General features: G+C 40.9%; 21 non-coding genes across 21 annotated transcripts; 7 read left to right on the forward strand and 14 right to left on the reverse strand.

Annotated features, from left to right (window-relative positions):
* Positions 1-343: 343 nt before the first annotated feature.
* TRNAS-GCU (transfer RNA serine (anticodon GCU)) lies at positions 344-425 on the reverse strand. The gene has a single exon. It is a non-coding gene; the product is annotated as a tRNA-Ser (tRNA).
* Positions 426-714: 289 nt separating this feature from the next.
* Positions 715-809, forward strand: TRNAI-UAU (transfer RNA isoleucine (anticodon UAU)). The gene is made up of 2 exons: positions 715-752; positions 774-809. It is a non-coding gene; the product is annotated as a tRNA-Ile (tRNA).
* A 1,170-nt stretch (positions 810-1,979) lies between these two features.
* Positions 1,980-2,051, reverse strand: TRNAT-UGU (transfer RNA threonine (anticodon UGU)). Its single transcript has one exon. It is a non-coding gene; the product is annotated as a tRNA-Thr (tRNA).
* A 589-nt stretch (positions 2,052-2,640) lies between these two features.
* Positions 2,641-2,722, reverse strand: TRNAS-GCU (transfer RNA serine (anticodon GCU)). Its single transcript has one exon. It is a non-coding gene; the product is annotated as a tRNA-Ser (tRNA).
* A 289-nt stretch (positions 2,723-3,011) lies between these two features.
* TRNAI-UAU (transfer RNA isoleucine (anticodon UAU)) lies at positions 3,012-3,106 on the forward strand. The gene is made up of 2 exons: positions 3,012-3,049; positions 3,071-3,106. It is a non-coding gene; the product is annotated as a tRNA-Ile (tRNA).
* Positions 3,107-4,276: 1,170 nt separating this feature from the next.
* On the reverse strand, positions 4,277-4,348 carry TRNAT-UGU (transfer RNA threonine (anticodon UGU)). The gene has a single exon. It is a non-coding gene; the product is annotated as a tRNA-Thr (tRNA).
* Positions 4,349-4,937: 589 nt separating this feature from the next.
* TRNAS-GCU (transfer RNA serine (anticodon GCU)) lies at positions 4,938-5,019 on the reverse strand. Its single transcript has one exon. It is a non-coding gene; the product is annotated as a tRNA-Ser (tRNA).
* A 289-nt stretch (positions 5,020-5,308) lies between these two features.
* On the forward strand, positions 5,309-5,403 carry TRNAI-UAU (transfer RNA isoleucine (anticodon UAU)). Its single transcript has 2 exons — positions 5,309-5,346; positions 5,368-5,403. It is a non-coding gene; the product is annotated as a tRNA-Ile (tRNA).
* A 1,170-nt stretch (positions 5,404-6,573) lies between these two features.
* Positions 6,574-6,645, reverse strand: TRNAT-UGU (transfer RNA threonine (anticodon UGU)). The gene has a single exon. It is a non-coding gene; the product is annotated as a tRNA-Thr (tRNA).
* Positions 6,646-7,234: 589 nt separating this feature from the next.
* TRNAS-GCU (transfer RNA serine (anticodon GCU)) lies at positions 7,235-7,316 on the reverse strand. Its single transcript has one exon. It is a non-coding gene; the product is annotated as a tRNA-Ser (tRNA).
* A 289-nt stretch (positions 7,317-7,605) lies between these two features.
* On the forward strand, positions 7,606-7,700 carry TRNAI-UAU (transfer RNA isoleucine (anticodon UAU)). The gene is made up of 2 exons: positions 7,606-7,643; positions 7,665-7,700. It is a non-coding gene; the product is annotated as a tRNA-Ile (tRNA).
* Positions 7,701-8,870: 1,170 nt separating this feature from the next.
* TRNAT-UGU (transfer RNA threonine (anticodon UGU)) lies at positions 8,871-8,942 on the reverse strand. The gene has a single exon. It is a non-coding gene; the product is annotated as a tRNA-Thr (tRNA).
* Positions 8,943-9,531: 589 nt separating this feature from the next.
* TRNAS-GCU (transfer RNA serine (anticodon GCU)) lies at positions 9,532-9,613 on the reverse strand. The gene has a single exon. It is a non-coding gene; the product is annotated as a tRNA-Ser (tRNA).
* A 289-nt stretch (positions 9,614-9,902) lies between these two features.
* Positions 9,903-9,997, forward strand: TRNAI-UAU (transfer RNA isoleucine (anticodon UAU)). Its single transcript has 2 exons — positions 9,903-9,940; positions 9,962-9,997. It is a non-coding gene; the product is annotated as a tRNA-Ile (tRNA).
* A 1,170-nt stretch (positions 9,998-11,167) lies between these two features.
* Positions 11,168-11,239, reverse strand: TRNAT-UGU (transfer RNA threonine (anticodon UGU)). Its single transcript has one exon. It is a non-coding gene; the product is annotated as a tRNA-Thr (tRNA).
* Positions 11,240-11,828: 589 nt separating this feature from the next.
* Positions 11,829-11,910, reverse strand: TRNAS-GCU (transfer RNA serine (anticodon GCU)). Its single transcript has one exon. It is a non-coding gene; the product is annotated as a tRNA-Ser (tRNA).
* Positions 11,911-12,199: 289 nt separating this feature from the next.
* Positions 12,200-12,294, forward strand: TRNAI-UAU (transfer RNA isoleucine (anticodon UAU)). The gene is made up of 2 exons: positions 12,200-12,237; positions 12,259-12,294. It is a non-coding gene; the product is annotated as a tRNA-Ile (tRNA).
* Positions 12,295-13,464: 1,170 nt separating this feature from the next.
* On the reverse strand, positions 13,465-13,536 carry TRNAT-UGU (transfer RNA threonine (anticodon UGU)). Its single transcript has one exon. It is a non-coding gene; the product is annotated as a tRNA-Thr (tRNA).
* Positions 13,537-14,125: 589 nt separating this feature from the next.
* Positions 14,126-14,207, reverse strand: TRNAS-GCU (transfer RNA serine (anticodon GCU)). Its single transcript has one exon. It is a non-coding gene; the product is annotated as a tRNA-Ser (tRNA).
* Positions 14,208-14,496: 289 nt separating this feature from the next.
* TRNAI-UAU (transfer RNA isoleucine (anticodon UAU)) lies at positions 14,497-14,591 on the forward strand. The gene is made up of 2 exons: positions 14,497-14,534; positions 14,556-14,591. It is a non-coding gene; the product is annotated as a tRNA-Ile (tRNA).
* Positions 14,592-15,761: 1,170 nt separating this feature from the next.
* Positions 15,762-15,833, reverse strand: TRNAT-UGU (transfer RNA threonine (anticodon UGU)). Its single transcript has one exon. It is a non-coding gene; the product is annotated as a tRNA-Thr (tRNA).
* Between the last annotated feature and the right edge of the window lie 418 nt (positions 15,834-16,251).

A 16,251-nucleotide genomic window follows, 5' to 3' on the forward strand; every position in this document is an offset into this window, starting at 1 on the left:
GATAGAGAACTCACTTATTAGAAGTGATCTGTCTCTGTGGGGCAGACAAATGTAAACACTCATACACTTGAGACGGCTGAAACTTTAGGAGTAAGAAATGCTTTTTTATCAGTCTATCTATCCAAACTGGTTGGAAGGCCAGGAGTGAGGAATAGGCAATCCTCTGGACACTTCATGAAAGATCTAATTTCAATTAAGCACAAAATAATTCCCTTTATTTGACATAAATGCCATAATGGAATAGTCAGTTGGGCCCTTCTAGTGGATTATGGCAGTGTCTTGAAAGAGAGTGTAATTGTACTACGAGACATGCTCACCTTCAAAAGAGTGTCTGATGGCTTTCCGACGAAGGTGGGATTCGAACCCACGCGTGCAGAGCACAATGGATTAGCAGTCCATCGCCTTAACCACTCGGCCACCTCGTCTGCCTTAGGAGCCTATATTTCATTTTTGGTGAAATTCTAACTATGTGCTAATTAAAAATAAGCATAAGTTTATCCTAGACTGTGTCAGAACGGCAAATGTATGGGGTGTTCAATAGACAGAGCACACGATATAGCAGAATTATCAAATCTATTCCATTTGGACTGTATTTTTAATAGTCATGATAACATGCTAGCATGTGAGTCGATCTTGCACAGTGAATAATGGAGCAGTGCAGTATCTACTTGGTTAGCACTAGATGGCTCAAATGGGGAGAAATGAAAACAGTGAGCTCCAGTGGCGCAATCGGTTAGCGCGCGGTACTTATACAGCAGTACTTGCACTGAGCCATGCCGAGGTTGTGAGTTCGAGCCTCACCTGGAGCAGTTGATTGGTTTTCATAAACCATTTCACTAAAAGTAAAGATTAGACTCAGAATAAAGACGGCTCTTGCTATAGAGTCTTAACTTATTTTCAGGATCTGCGTGTCCGACTCCTCCAGGTGCCAAATATCACATATCCTATGCGATGCTCCTTATAAACATTCAATGATGTACCATCTTGCATAGCATGCAAACACCACATCAGTGCATTTAAAAATACTTTTGTAGAATAATAAATATGATGAATACATTGTTGTCACGGGATAACCATAAACTGAGGAGCTGCAAACAGTGCTGTGTCAGCTACATACAATAAAATTTAACTCAAAGAAATATCAAAAGAAGAGCATCATCATATTAAAGTTTCTAGTCAACATAAGAGTTGCACCATAGCAGCTTATGGTGCTTTCTGCTCAGATTGTGCCTCCAATCCCACATTGACTTTTTTAGTTCTTTGCAATTTTAAAAAACAATTCCTGCTCAAAGCTAGCTTTTCAAAACCATTCAACCTATTACATTTATTTCTCTAACCTGTGAATGTGGTCCATGTTCTCTTTTCCTCATTCCCATCATGATACTCCCTTTCCGGAAACCAAGTTCACTTCTTTATCCAGCCCACCCATCCAAGGTCACCAAATCTATGAAGCAATTCTGCTTTTTCTCACATTCTCTCCATGTACAAGATACCTTGTATCAATTGAATGGACAGCAGGAGAGGTGAATATTTATGGTTAGTGGGGGTGGGGTTTTGAAGATTAACCTCATTTGACTAAGAGCCGGGGTATCTGGGAGAAAAAGTATTTTAAGGGGGATGAAGTTCATATCTCCTTGGTGAAATTTCTAGAGCCTTATTTCATCCTTTCTGTGGATGCAGACTCAGTCGGAACAGACGTCCTAGTCCTCGCTCTGCCTTTCAAAGGAACTCTAAATATGCATGGCTTATTTGGCTTTGCCCGGCAGGGCTTGCCCGGCGGGGTGAGAATGGCGTTTGTCAGGCGTTCGTCAGGCGATCGGAAGGGGTGAGGCAATAGTTTATGGTTCAATGGTTTTCATGAAGTCTTCTTGATAAGATGAAAGATGGAAAGGGAAGCTTGTCAATAAGCAAACTTAAGAAAAGGTGTGACTCCTAGAAAGAATGACTTAAAAACAACATACAGAAACACACATATAAAAAGGCCCTGATGAGGCTTGAACTCATGACCCCTGGTTTACAAGACCAGTGCTCTGCCACTGAGCTACAAGGCCAGTCTGCCTGCAGTTTGTAAATCGCAACATGTATTCTTACTGCGGTATGAAGATATCTATGATTTTGAGACTCTGTATGGAAATGCAGTTGCATTTGAATGTCTACATGCGTGCACAAATCGAAGAGCATGCTTAAGACACTTTTCTTGAAAGTAGGAAAAACTCCATTTTGATTTGAGAACATAAGAGTATTCACATTTATGACCATACTGAAAGCTCTAGTGAGTATGTCCGCAATCAGTGACAGATAGAGAACTCACTTATTAGAAGTGATCTGTCTCTGTGGGGCAGACAAATGTAAACACTCATACACTTGAGACGGCTGAAACTTTAGGAGTAAGAAATGCTTTTTTATCAGTCTATCTATCCAAACTGGTTGGAAGGCCAGGAGTGAGGAATAGGCAATCCTCTGGACACTTCATGAAAGATCTAATTTCAATTAAGCACAAAATAATTCCCTTTATTTGACATAAATGCCATAATGGAATAGTCAGTTGGGCCCTTCTAGTGGATTATGGCAGTGTCTTGAAAGAGAGTGTAATTGTACTACGAGACATGCTCACCTTCAAAAGAGTGTCTGATGGCTTTCCGACGAAGGTGGGATTCGAACCCACGCGTGCAGAGCACAATGGATTAGCAGTCCATCGCCTTAACCACTCGGCCACCTCGTCTGCCTTAGGAGCCTATATTTCATTTTTGGTGAAATTCTAACTATGTGCTAATTAAAAATAAGCATAAGTTTATCCTAGACTGTGTCAGAACGGCAAATGTATGGGGTGTTCAATAGACAGAGCACACGATATAGCAGAATTATCAAATCTATTCCATTTGGACTGTATTTTTAATAGTCATGATAACATGCTAGCATGTGAGTCGATCTTGCACAGTGAATAATGGAGCAGTGCAGTATCTACTTGGTTAGCACTAGATGGCTCAAATGGGGAGAAATGAAAACAGTGAGCTCCAGTGGCGCAATCGGTTAGCGCGCGGTACTTATACAGCAGTACTTGCACTGAGCCATGCCGAGGTTGTGAGTTCGAGCCTCACCTGGAGCAGTTGATTGGTTTTCATAAACCATTTCACTAAAAGTAAAGATTAGACTCAGAATAAAGACGGCTCTTGCTATAGAGTCTTAACTTATTTTCAGGATCTGCGTGTCCGACTCCTCCAGGTGCCAAATATCACATATCCTATGCGATGCTCCTTATAAACATTCAATGATGTACCATCTTGCATAGCATGCAAACACCACATCAGTGCATTTAAAAATACTTTTGTAGAATAATAAATATGATGAATACATTGTTGTCACGGGATAACCATAAACTGAGGAGCTGCAAACAGTGCTGTGTCAGCTACATACAATAAAATGTAACTCAAAGAAATATCAAAAGAAGAGCATCATCATATTAAAGTTTCTAGTCAACATAAGAGTTGCACCATAGCAGCTTATGGTGCTTTCTGCTCAGATTGTGCCTCCAATCCCACATTGACTTTTTTAGTTCTTTGCAATTTTAAAAAACAATTCCTGCTCAAAGCTAGCTTTTCAAAACCATTCAACCTATTACATTTATTTCTCTAACCTGTGAATGTGGTCCATGTTCTCTTTTCCTCATTCCCATCATGATACTCCCTTTCCGGAAACCAAGTTCACTTCTTTATCCAGCCCACCCATCCAAAGTCACCAAATCTATGAAGCAATTCTGCTTTTTCTCACATTCTCTCCATGTACAAGATACCTTGTATCAATTGAATGGACAGCAGGAGAGGTGAATATTTATGGTTAGTGGGGGTGGGGTTTTGAAGATTAACCTCATTTGACTAAGAGCCGGGGTATCTGGGAGAAAAAGTATTTTAAGGGGGATGAAGTTCATATCTCCTTGGTGAAATTTCTAGAGCCTTATTTCATCCTTTCTGTGGATGCAGACTCAGTCGGAACAGACGTCCTAGTCCTCGCTCTGCCTTTCAAAGGAACTCTAAATATGCATGGCTTATTTGGCTTTGCCCGGCAGGGCTTGCCCGGCGGGGTGAGAATGGCGTTTGTCAGGCGTTCGTCAGGCGATCGGAAGGGGTGAGGCAATAGTTTATGGTTCAATGGTTTTCATGAAGTCTTCTTGATAAGATGAAAGATGGAAAGGGAAGCTTGTCAATAAGCAAACTTAAGACAAGGTGTGACTCCTAGAAATAATGACTTGAAAACAACATACAGAAACACACATATAAAAAGGCCCTGATGAGGTTTGAACTCATGACCCCTGGTTTACAAGACCAGTGCTCTGCCACTGTGCTACAAGGCCAGTCTGCCTGCAGTTTGTAAATCGCAACATGTATTCTTACTGCGGTATGAAGATATCTATGATTTTGAGACTCTGTATGGAAATGCAGTTGCATTTGAATGTCTACATGCGTGCACAAATCGAAGAGCATGCTTAAGACACTTTTCTTGAAAGTAGGAAAAACTCCATTTTGATTTGAGAACATAAGAGTATTCACATTTATGACCATACTGAAAGCTCTAGTGAGTATGTCCGCAATCAGTGACAGATAGAGAACTCACTTATTAGAAGTGATCTGTCTCTGTGGGGCAGACAAATGTAAACACTCATACACTTGAGACGGCTGAAACTTTAGGAGTAAGAAATGCTTTCTTATCAGTCTATCTATCCAAACTGGTTGGAAGGCCAGGAGTGAGGAATAGGCAATCCTCTGGACACTTCATGAAAGATCTAATTTCAATTAAGCACAAAATACTTCCCTTTATTTGACATAAATGCCATAATGGAATAGTCAGTTGGGCCCTTCTAGTGGATTATGGCAGTGTCTTGAAAGAGAGTGTAATTGTACTACAAGACATGCTCACCTTCAAAAGAGTGTCTGATGGCTTTCCGACAAAGGTGGGATTCGAACCCACGCGTGCAGAGCACAATGGAGTAGCAGTCCATCGCCTTAACCACTCGGCCACCTCGTCTGCCTTAGGAGCCTATATTTCATTTTTGGTGAAATTCTAACTATGTGCTAATTAAAAATAAGCATAAGTTTATCCTAGACTGTGTCAGAACGGCAAATGTATGGGGTGTTCAATAGACAGAGCACACGATATAGCAGAATTATCAAATCTATTCCATTTGGACTGTATTTTTAATAGTCATGATAACATGCTAGCATGTGAGTCGATCTTGCACAGTGAATAATGGAGCAGTGCAGTATCTACTTGGTTAGCACTAGATGGCTCAAATGGGGAGAAATGAAAACAGTGAGCTCCAGTGGTGCAATCGGTTAGCGCGCGGTACTTATACAGCAGTACTTGCACTGAGCCATGCCGAGGTTGTGAGTTCGAGCCTCACCTGGAGCAGTTGATTGGTTTTCATAAACCATTTCACTAAAAGTAAAGATTAGACTCAGAATAAAGACGGCTCTTGCTATAGAGTCTTAACTTCTTTTCAGGATCTGCGTGTCCGACTCCTCCAGGTGCCAAATATCACATATCCTATGCGATGCTCCTTATAAACATTCAATGATGTACCATCTTGCATAGCATGCAAACACCACATCAGTGCATTTAAAAATACTTTTGTAGAATAATAAATATGATGAATACATTGTTGTCACGGGATAACCATAAACTGAGGAGCTGCAAACAGTGCTGTGTCAGCTACATACAATAAAATGTAACTCAAAGAAATATCAAAAGAAGAGCATCATCATATTAAAGTTTCTAGTCAACATAAGAGTTGCACCATAGCAGCTTATGGTGCTTTCTGCTCAGATTGTGCCTCCAATCCCACATTGACTTTTTTAGTTCTTTGCAATTTTAAAAAACAATTCCTGCTCAAAGCTAGCTTTTCAAAACCATTCAACCTATTACATTTATTTCTCTAACCTGTGAATGTGGTCCATGTTCTCTTTTCCTCATTCCCATCATGATACTCCCTTTCCGGAAACCAAGTTCACTTCTTTATCCAGCCCACCCATCCAAGGTCACCAAATCTATGAAGCAATTCTGCTTTTTCTCACATTCTCTCCATGTACAAGATACCTTGTATCAATTGAATGGACAGCAGGAGAGGTGAATATTTATGGTTAGTGGGGGTGGGGTTTTGAAGATTAACCTCATTTGACTAAGAGCCGGGGTATCTGGGAGAAAAAGTATTTTAAGGGGGATGAAGTTCATATCTCCTTGGTGAAATTTCTAGAGCCTTATTTCATCCTTTCTGTGGATGCAGACTCAGTCGGAACAGACGTCCTAGTCCTCGCTCTGCCTTTCAAAGGAACTCTGAATATGCATGGCTTATTTGGCTTTGCCCGGCAGGGCTTGCCCGGCGGGGTGAGAATGGCGTTTGTCAGGCGTTCGTCAGGCGATCGGAAGGGGTGAGGCAATAGTTTATGGTTCAATGGTTTTCATGAAGTCTTCTTGATAAGATGAAAGATGGAAAGGGAAGCTTGTCAATAAGCAAACTTAAGACAAGGTGTGACTCCTAGAAATAATGACTTGAAAACAACATACAGAAACACACATATAAAAAGGCCCTGATGAGGTTTGAACTCATGACCCCTGGTTTACAAGACCAGTGCTCTGCCACTGTGCTACAAGGCCAGTCTGCCTGCAGTTTGTAAATCGCAACATGTATTCTTACTGCGGTATGAAGATATCTATGATTTTGAGACTCTGTATGGAAATGCAGTTGCATTTGAATGTCTACATGCGTGCACAAATCGAAGAGCATGCTTAAGACACTTTTCTTGAAAGTAGGAAAAACTCCATTTTGATTTGAGAACATAAGAGTATTCACATTTATGACCATACTGAAAGCTCTAGTGAGTATGTCCGCAATCAGTGACAGATAGAGAACTCACTTATTAGAAGTGATCTGTCTCTGTGGGGCAGACAAATGTAAACACTCATACACTTGAGACGGCTGAAACTTTAGGAGTAAGAAATGCTTTTTTATCAGTCTATCTATCCAAACTGGTTGGAAGGCCAGGAGTGAGGAATAGGCAATCCTCTGGACACTTCATGAAAGATCTAATTTCAATTAAGCACAAAATAATTCCCTTTATTTGACATAAATGCCATAATGGAATAGTCAGTTGGGCCCTTCTAGTGGATTATGGCAGTGTCTTGAAAGAGAGTGTAATTGTACTACGAGACATGCTCACCTTCAAAAGAGTGTCTGATGGCTTTCCGACGAAGGTGGGATTCGAACCCACGCGTGCAGAGCACAATGGATTAGCAGTCCATCGCCTTAACCACTCGGCCACCTCGTCTGCCTTAGGAGCCTATATTTCATTTTTGGTGAAATTCTAACTATGTGCTAATTAAAAATAAGCATAAGTTTATCCTAGACTGTGTCAGAACGGCAAATGTATGGGGTGTTCAATAGACAGAGCACACGATATAGCAGAATTATCAAATCTATTCCATTTGGACTGTATTTTTAATAGTCATGATAACATGCTAGCATGTGAGTCGATCTTGCACAGTGAATAATGGAGCAGTGCAGTATCTACTTGGTTAGCACTAGATGGCTCAAATGGGGAGAAATGAAAACAGTGAGCTCCAGTGGCGCAATCGGTTAGCGCGCGGTACTTATACAGCAGTACTTGCACTGAGCCATGCCGAGGTTGTGAGTTCGAGCCTCACCTGGAGCAGTTGATTGGTTTTCATAAACCATTTCACTAAAAGTAAAGATTAGACTCAGAATAAAGACGGCTCTTGCTATAGAGTCTTAACTTCTTTTCAGGATCTGCGTGTCCGACTCCTCCAGGTGCCAAATATCACATATCCTATGCGATGCTCCTTATAAACATTCAATGATGTACCATCTTGCATAGCATGCAAACACCACATCAGTGCATTTAAAAATACTTTTGTAGAATAATAAATATGATGAATACATTGTTGTCACGGGATAACCATAAACTGAGGAGCTGCAAACAGTGCTGTGTCAGCTACATACAATAAAATGTAACTCAAAGAAATATCAAAAGAAGAGCATCATCATATTAAAGTTTCTAGTCAACATAAGAGTTGCACCATAGCAGCTTATGGTGCTTTCTGCTCAGATTGTGCCTCCAATCCCACATTGACTTTTTTAGTTCTTTGCAATTTTAAAAAACAATTCCTGCTCAAAGCTAGCTTTTCAAAACCATTCAACCTATTACATTTATTTCTCTAACCTGTGAATGTGGTCCATGTTCTCTTTTCCTCATTCCCATCATGATACTCCCTTTCCGGAAACCAAGTTCACTTCTTTATCCAGCCCACCCATCCAAAGTCACCAAATCTATGAAGCAATTCTGCTTTTTCTCACATTCTCTCCATGTACAAGATACCTTGTATCAATTGAATGGACAGCAGGAGAGGTGAATATTTATGGTTAGTGGGGGTGGGGTTTTGAAGATTAACCTCATTTGACTAAGAGCCGGGGTATCTGGGAGAAAAAGTATTTTAAGGGGGATGAAGTTCATATCTCCTTGGTGAAATTTCTAGAGCCTTATTTCATCCTTTCTGTGGATGCAGACTCAGTCGGAACAGACGTCCTAGTCCTCGCTCTGCCTTTCAAAGGAACTCTAAATATGCATGGCTTATTTGGCTTTGCCCGGCAGGGCTTGCCCGGCGGGGTGAGAATGGCGTTTGTCAGGCGTTCGTCAGGCGATCGGAAGGGGTGAGGCAATAGTTTATGGTTCAATGGTTTTCATGAAGTCTTCTTGATAAGATGAAAGATGGAAAGGGAAGCTTGTCAATAAGCAAACTTAAGACAAGGTGTGACTCCTAGAAATAATGACTTGAAAACAACATACAGAAACACACATATAAAAAGGCCCTGATGAGGTTTGAACTCATGACCCCTGGTTTACAAGACCAGTGCTCTGCCACTGTGCTACAAGGCCAGTCTGCCTGCAGTTTGTAAATCGCAACATGTATTCTTACTGCGGTATGAAGATATCTATGATTTTGAGACTCTGTATGGAAATGCAGTTGCATTTGAATGTCTACATGCGTGCACAAATCGAAGAGCATGCTTAAGACACTTTTCTTGAAAGTAGGAAAAACTCCATTTTGATTTGAGAACATAAGAGTATTCACATTTATGACCATACTGAAAGCTCTAGTGAGTATGTCCGCAATCAGTGACAGATAGAGAACTCACTTATTAGAAGTGATCTGTCTCTGTGGGGCAGACAAATGTAAACACTCATACACTTGAGACGGCTGAAACTTTAGGAGTAAGAAATGCTTTCTTATCAGTCTATCTATCCAAACTGGTTGGAAGGCCAGGAGTGAGGAATAGGCAATCCTCTGGACACTTCATGAAAGATCTAATTTCAATTAAGCACAAAATACTTCCCTTTATTTGACATAAATGCCATAATGGAATAGTCAGTTGGGCCCTTCTAGTGGATTATGGCAGTGTCTTGAAAGAGAGTGTAATTGTACTACAAGACATGCTCACCTTCAAAAGAGTGTCTGATGGCTTTCCGACAAAGGTGGGATTCGAACCCACGCGTGCAGAGCACAATGGAGTAGCAGTCCATCGCCTTAACCACTCGGCCACCTCGTCTGCCTTAGGAGCCTATATTTCATTTTTGGTGAAATTCTAACTATGTGCTAATTAAAAATAAGCATAAGTTTATCCTAGACTGTGTCAGAACGGCAAATGTATGGGGTGTTCAATAGACAGAGCACACGATATAGCAGAATTATCAAATCTATTCCATTTGGACTGTATTTTTAATAGTCATGATAACATGCTAGCATGTGAGTCGATCTTGCACAGTGAATAATGGAGCAGTGCAGTATCTACTTGGTTAGCACTAGATGGCTCAAATGGGGAGAAATGAAAACAGTGAGCTCCAGTGGTGCAATCGGTTAGCGCGCGGTACTTATACAGCAGTACTTGCACTGAGCCATGCCGAGGTTGTGAGTTCGAGCCTCACCTGGAGCAGTTGATTGGTTTTCATAAACCATTTCACTAAAAGTAAAGATTAGACTCAGAATAAAGACGGCTCTTGCTATAGAGTCTTAACTTCTTTTCAGGATCTGCGTGTCCGACTCCTCCAGGTGCCAAATATCACATATCCTATGCGATGCTCCTTATAAACATTCAATGATGTACCATCTTGCATAGCATGCAAACACCACATCAGTGCATTTAAAAATACTTTTGTAGAATAATAAATATGATGAATACATTGTTGTCACGGGATAACCATAAACTGAGGAGCTGCAAACAGTGCTGTGTCAGCTACATACAATAAAATTTAACTCAAAGAAATATCAAAAGAAGAGCATCATCATATTAAAGTTTCTAGTCAACATAAGAGTTGCACCATAGCAGCTTATGGTGCTTTCTGCTCAGATTGTGCCTCCAATCCCACATTGACTTTTTTAGTTCTTTGCAATTTTAAAAAACAATTCCTGCTCAAAGCTAGCTTTTCAAAACCATTCAACCTATTACATTTATTTCTCTAACCTGTGAATGTGGTCCATGTTCTCTTTTCCTCATTCCCATCATGATACTCCCTTTCCGGAAACCAAGTTCACTTCTTTATCCAGCCCACCCATCCAAGGTCACCAAATCTATGAAGCAATTCTGCTTTTTCTCACATTCTCTCCATGTACAAGATACCTTGTATCAATTGAATGGACAGCAGGAGAGGTGAATATTTATGGTTAGTGGGGGTGGGGTTTTGAAGATTAACCTCATTTGACTAAGAGCCGGGGTATCTGGGAGAAAAAGTATTTTAAGGGGGATGAAGTTCATATCTCCTTGGTGAAATTTCTAGAGCCTTATTTCATCCTTTCTGTGGATGCAGACTCAGTCGGAACAGACGTCCTAGTCCTCGCTCTGCCTTTCAAAGGAACTCTAAATATGCATGGCTTATTTGGCTTTGCCCGGCAGGGCTTGCCCGGCGGGGTGAGAATGGCGTTTGTCAGGCGTTCGTCAGGCGATCGGAAGGGGTGAGGCAATAGTTTATGGTTCAATGGTTTTCATGAAGTCTTCTTGATAAGATGAAAGATGGAAAGGGAAGCTTGTCAATAAGCAAACTTAAGAAAAGGTGTGACTCCTAGAAAGAATGACTTAAAAACAACATACAGAAACACACATATAAAAAGGCCCTGATGAGGCTTGAACTCATGACCCCTGGTTTACAAGACCAGTGCTCTGCCACTGAGCTACAAGGCCGGTCTGCCTGCAGTTTGTAAATCGCAACATGTATTCTTACTGCGGTATGAAGATATCTATGATTTTGAGACTCTGTATGGAAATGCAGTTGCATTTGAATGTCTACATGCGTGCACAAATCGAAGAGCATGCTTAAGACACTTTTCTTGAAAGTAGGAAAAACTCCATTTTGATTTGAGAACATAAGAGTATTCACATTTATGACCATACTGAAAGCTCTAGTGAGTATGTCCGCAATCAGTGACAGATAGAGAACTCACTTATTAGAAGTGATCTGTCTCTGTGGGGCAGACAAATGTAAACACTCATACACTTGAGACGGCTGAAACTTTAGGAGTAAGAAATGCTTTTTTATCAGTCTATCTATCCAAACTGGTTGGAAGGCCAGGAGTGAGGAATAGGCAATCCTCTGGACACTTCATGAAAGATCTAATTTCAATTAAGCACAAAATAATTCCCTTTATTTGACATAAATGCCATAATGGAATAGTCAGTTGGGCCCTTCTAGTGGATTATGGCAGTGTCTTGAAAGAGAGTGTAATTGTACTACGAGACATGCTCACCTTCAAAAGAGTGTCTGATGGCTTTCCGACGAAGGTGGGATTCGAACCCACGCGTGCAGAGCACAATGGATTAGCAGTCCATCGCCTTAACCACTCGGCCACCTCGTCTGCCTTAGGAGCCTATATTTCATTTTTGGTGAAATTCTAACTATGTGCTAATTAAAAATAAGCATAAGTTTATCCTAGACTGTGTCAGAACGGCAAATGTATGGGGTGTTCAATAGACAGAGCACACGATATAGCAGAATTATCAAATCTATTCCATTTGGACTGTATTTTTAATAGTCATGATAACATGCTAGCATGTGAGTCGATCTTGCACAGTGAATAATGGAGCAGTGCAGTATCTACTTGGTTAGCACTAGATGGCTCAAATGGGGAGAAATGAAAACAGTGAGCTCCAGTGGCGCAATCGGTTAGCGCGCGGTACTTATACAGCAGTACTTGCACTGAGCCATGCCGAGGTTGTGAGTTCGAGCCTCACCTGGAGCAGTTGATTGGTTTTCATAAACCATTTCACTAAAAGTAAAGATTAGACTCAGAATAAAGACGGCTCTTGCTATAGAGTCTTAACTTCTTTTCAGGATCTGCGTGTCCGACTCCTCCAGGTGCCAAATATCACATATCCTATGCGATGCTCCTTATAAACATTCAATGATGTACCATCTTGCATAGCATGCAAACACCACATCAGTGCATTTAAAAATACTTTTGTAGAATAATAAATATGATGAATACATTGTTGTCACGGGATAACCATAAACTGAGGAGCTGCAAACAGTGCTGTGTCAGCTACATACAATAAAATGTAACTCAAAGAAATATCAAAAGAAGAGCATCATCATATTAAAGTTTCTAGTCAACATAAGAGTTGCACCATAGCAGCTTATGGTGCTTTCTGCTCAGATTGTGCCTCCAATCCCACATTGACTTTTTTAGTTCTTTGCAATTTTAAAAAACAATTCCTGCTCAAAGCTAGCTTTTCAAAACCATTCAACCTATTACATTTATTTCTCTAACCTGTGAATGTGGTCCATGTTCTCTTTTCCTCATTCCCATCATGATACTCCCTTTCCGGAAACCAAGTTCACTTCTTTATCCAGCCCACCCATCCAAAGTCACCAAATCTATGAAGCAATTCTGCTTTTTCTCACATTCTCTCCATGTACAAGATACCTTGTATCAATTGAATGGACAGCAGGAGAGGTGAATATTTATGGTTAGTGGGGGTGGGGTTTTGAAGATTAACCTCATTTGACTAAGAGCCGGGGTATCTGGGAGAAAAAGTATTTTAAGGGGGATGAAGTTCATATCTCCTTGGTGAAATTTCTAGAGCCTTATTTCATCCTTTCTGTGGATGCAGACTCAGTCGGAACAGACGTCCTAGTCCTCGCTCTGCCTTTCAAAGGAACTCTAAATATGCATGGCTTATTTGGCTTTGCCCGGCAGGGCTTGCCCGGCGGGGTGAGAATGGCGTTTGTCAGGCGTTCGTCAGGCGATCGGAAGGGGTGAGGCAATAGTTTATGGTTCAATGGTTTTCATGAAGTCTTCTTGATAAGATGAAAGATGGAAAGGGAAGCTTGTCAATAAGCAAACTTAAGACAAGGTGTGACTCCTAGAAATAATGACTTGAAAACAACATACAGAAACACACATATAAAAAGGCCCTGATGAGGTTTGAACTCATGACCCCTGGTTTACAAGACCAGTGCTCTGCCACTGTGCTACAAGGCCAGTCTGCCTGCAGTTTGTAAATCGCAACATGTATTCTTACTGCGGTATGAAGATATCTATGATTTTGAGACTCTGTATGGAAATGCAGTTGCATTTGAATGTCTACATGCGTGCACAAATCGAAGAGCATGCTTAAGACACTTTTCTTGAAAGTAGGAAAAACTCCATTTTGATTTGAGAACATAAGAGTATTCACATTTATGACCATACTGAAAGCTCTAGTGAGTATGTCCGCAATCAGTGACAGATAGAGAACTCACTTATTAGAAGTGATCTGTCTCTGTGGGGCAGACAAATGTAAACACTCATACACTTGAGACGGCTGAAACTTTAGGAGTAAGAAATGCTTTCTTATCAGTCTATCTATCCAAACTGGTTGGAAGGCCAGGAGTGAGGAATAGGCAATCCTCTGGACACTTCATGAAAGATCTAATTTCAATTAAGCACAAAATACTTCCCTTTATTTGACATAAATGCCATAATGGAATAGTCAGTTGGGCCCTTATAGTGGATTATGGCAGTGTCTTGAAAGAGAGTGTAATTGTACTACAAGACATGCTCACCTTCAAAAGAGTGTCTGATGGCTTTCCGACAAAGGTGGGATTCGAACCCACGCGTGCAGAGCACAATGGAGTAGCAGTCCATCGCCTTAACCACTCGGCCACCTCGTCTGCCTTAGGAGCCTATATTTCATTTTTGGTGAAATTCTAACTATGTGCTAATTAAAAATAAGCATAAGTTTATCCTAGACTGTGTCAGAACGGCAAATGTATGGGGTGTTCAATAGACAGAGCACACGATATAGCAGAATTATCAAATCTATTCCATTTGGACTGTATTTTTAATAGTCATGATAACATGCTAGCATGTGAGTCGATCTTGCACAGTGAATAATGGAGCAGTGCAGTATCTACTTGGTTAGCACTAGATGGCTCAAATGGGGAGAAATGAAAACAGTGAGCTCCAGTGGTGCAATCGGTTAGCGCGCGGTACTTATACAGCAGTACTTGCACTGAGCCATGCCGAGGTTGTGAGTTCGAGCCTCACCTGGAGCAGTTGATTGGTTTTCATAAACCATTTCACTAAAAGTAAAGATTAGACTCAGAATAAAGACGGCTCTTGCTATAGAGTCTTAACTTCTTTTCAGGATCTGCGTGTCCGACTCCTCCAGGTGCCAAATATCACATATCCTATGCGATGCTCCTTATAAACATTCAATGATGTACCATCTTGCATAGCATGCAAACACCACATCAGTGCATTTAAAAATACTTTTGTAGAATAATAAATATGATGAATACATTGTTGTCACGGGATAACCATAAACTGAGGAGCTGCAAACAGTGCTGTGTCAGCTACATACAATAAAATGTAACTCAAAGAAATATCAAAAGAAGAGCATCATCATATTAAAGTTTCTAGTCAACATAAGAGTTGCACCATAGCAGCTTATGGTGCTTTCTGCTCAGATTGTGCCTCCAATCCCACATTGACTTTTTTAGTTCTTTGCAATTTTAAAAAACAATTCCTGCTCAAAGCTAGCTTTTCAAAACCATTCAACCTATTACATTTATTTCTCTAACCTGTGAATGTGGTCCATGTTCTCTTTTCCTCATTCCCATCATGATACTCCCTTTCCGGAAACCAAGTTCACTTCTTTATCCAGCCCACCCATCCAAAGTCACCAAATCTATGAAGCAATTCTGCTTTTTCTCACATTCTCTCCATGTACAAGATACCTTGTATCAATTGAATGGACAGCAGGAGAGGTGAATATTTATGGTTAGTGGGGGTGGGGTTTTGAAGATTAACCTCATTTGACTAAGAGCCGGGGTATCTGGGAGAAAAAGTATTTTAAGGGGGATGAAGTTCATATCTCCTTGGTGAAATTTCTAGAGCCTTATTTCATCCTTTCTGTGGATGCAGACTCAGTCGGAACAGACGTCCTAGTCCTCGCTCTGCCTTTCAAAGGAACTCTGAATATGCATGGCTTATTTGGCTTTGCCCGGCAGGGCTTGCCCGGCGGGGTGAGAATGGCGTTTGTCAGGCGTTCGTCAGGCGATCGGAAGGGGTGAGGCAATAGTTTATGGTTCAATGGTTTTCATGAAGTCTTCTTGATAAGATGAAAGATGGAAAGGGAAGCTTGTCAATAAGCAAACTTAAGACAAGGTGTGACTCCTAGAAATAATGACTTGAAAACAACATACAGAAACACACATATAAAAAGGCCCTGATGAGGTTTGAACTCATGACCCCTGGTTTACAAGACCAGTGCTCTGCCACTGTGCTACAAGGCCAGTCTGCCTGCAGTTTGTAAATCGCAACATGTATTCTTACTGCGGTATGAAGATATCTATGATTTTGAGACTCTGTATGGAAATGCAGTTGCATTTGAATGTCTACATGCGTGCACAAATCGAAGAGCATGCTTAAGACACTTTTCTTGAAAGTAGGAAAAACTCCATTTTGATTTGAGAACATAAGAGTATTCACATTTATGACCATACTGAAAGCTCTAGTGAGTATGTCCGCAATCAGTGACAGATAGAGAACTCACTTATTAGAAGTGATCTGTCTCTGTGGGGCAGACAAATGTAAACACTCATACACTTGAGACGGCTGAAACTTTAGGAGTAAGAAATGCTTTTTTATCAGTCTATCTATCCAAACTGGTTGGAAGGCCAGGAGTGAGGAATAGGCAATCCTCTGGACACT

This window comes from Lissotriton vulgaris, unplaced genomic scaffold (assembly GCF_964263255.1).
Source record: "Lissotriton vulgaris unplaced genomic scaffold, aLisVul1.2 SCAFFOLD_1673, whole genome shotgun sequence".
Taxonomy (NCBI): domain Eukaryota; kingdom Metazoa; phylum Chordata; class Amphibia; order Caudata; family Salamandridae; genus Lissotriton; species Lissotriton vulgaris.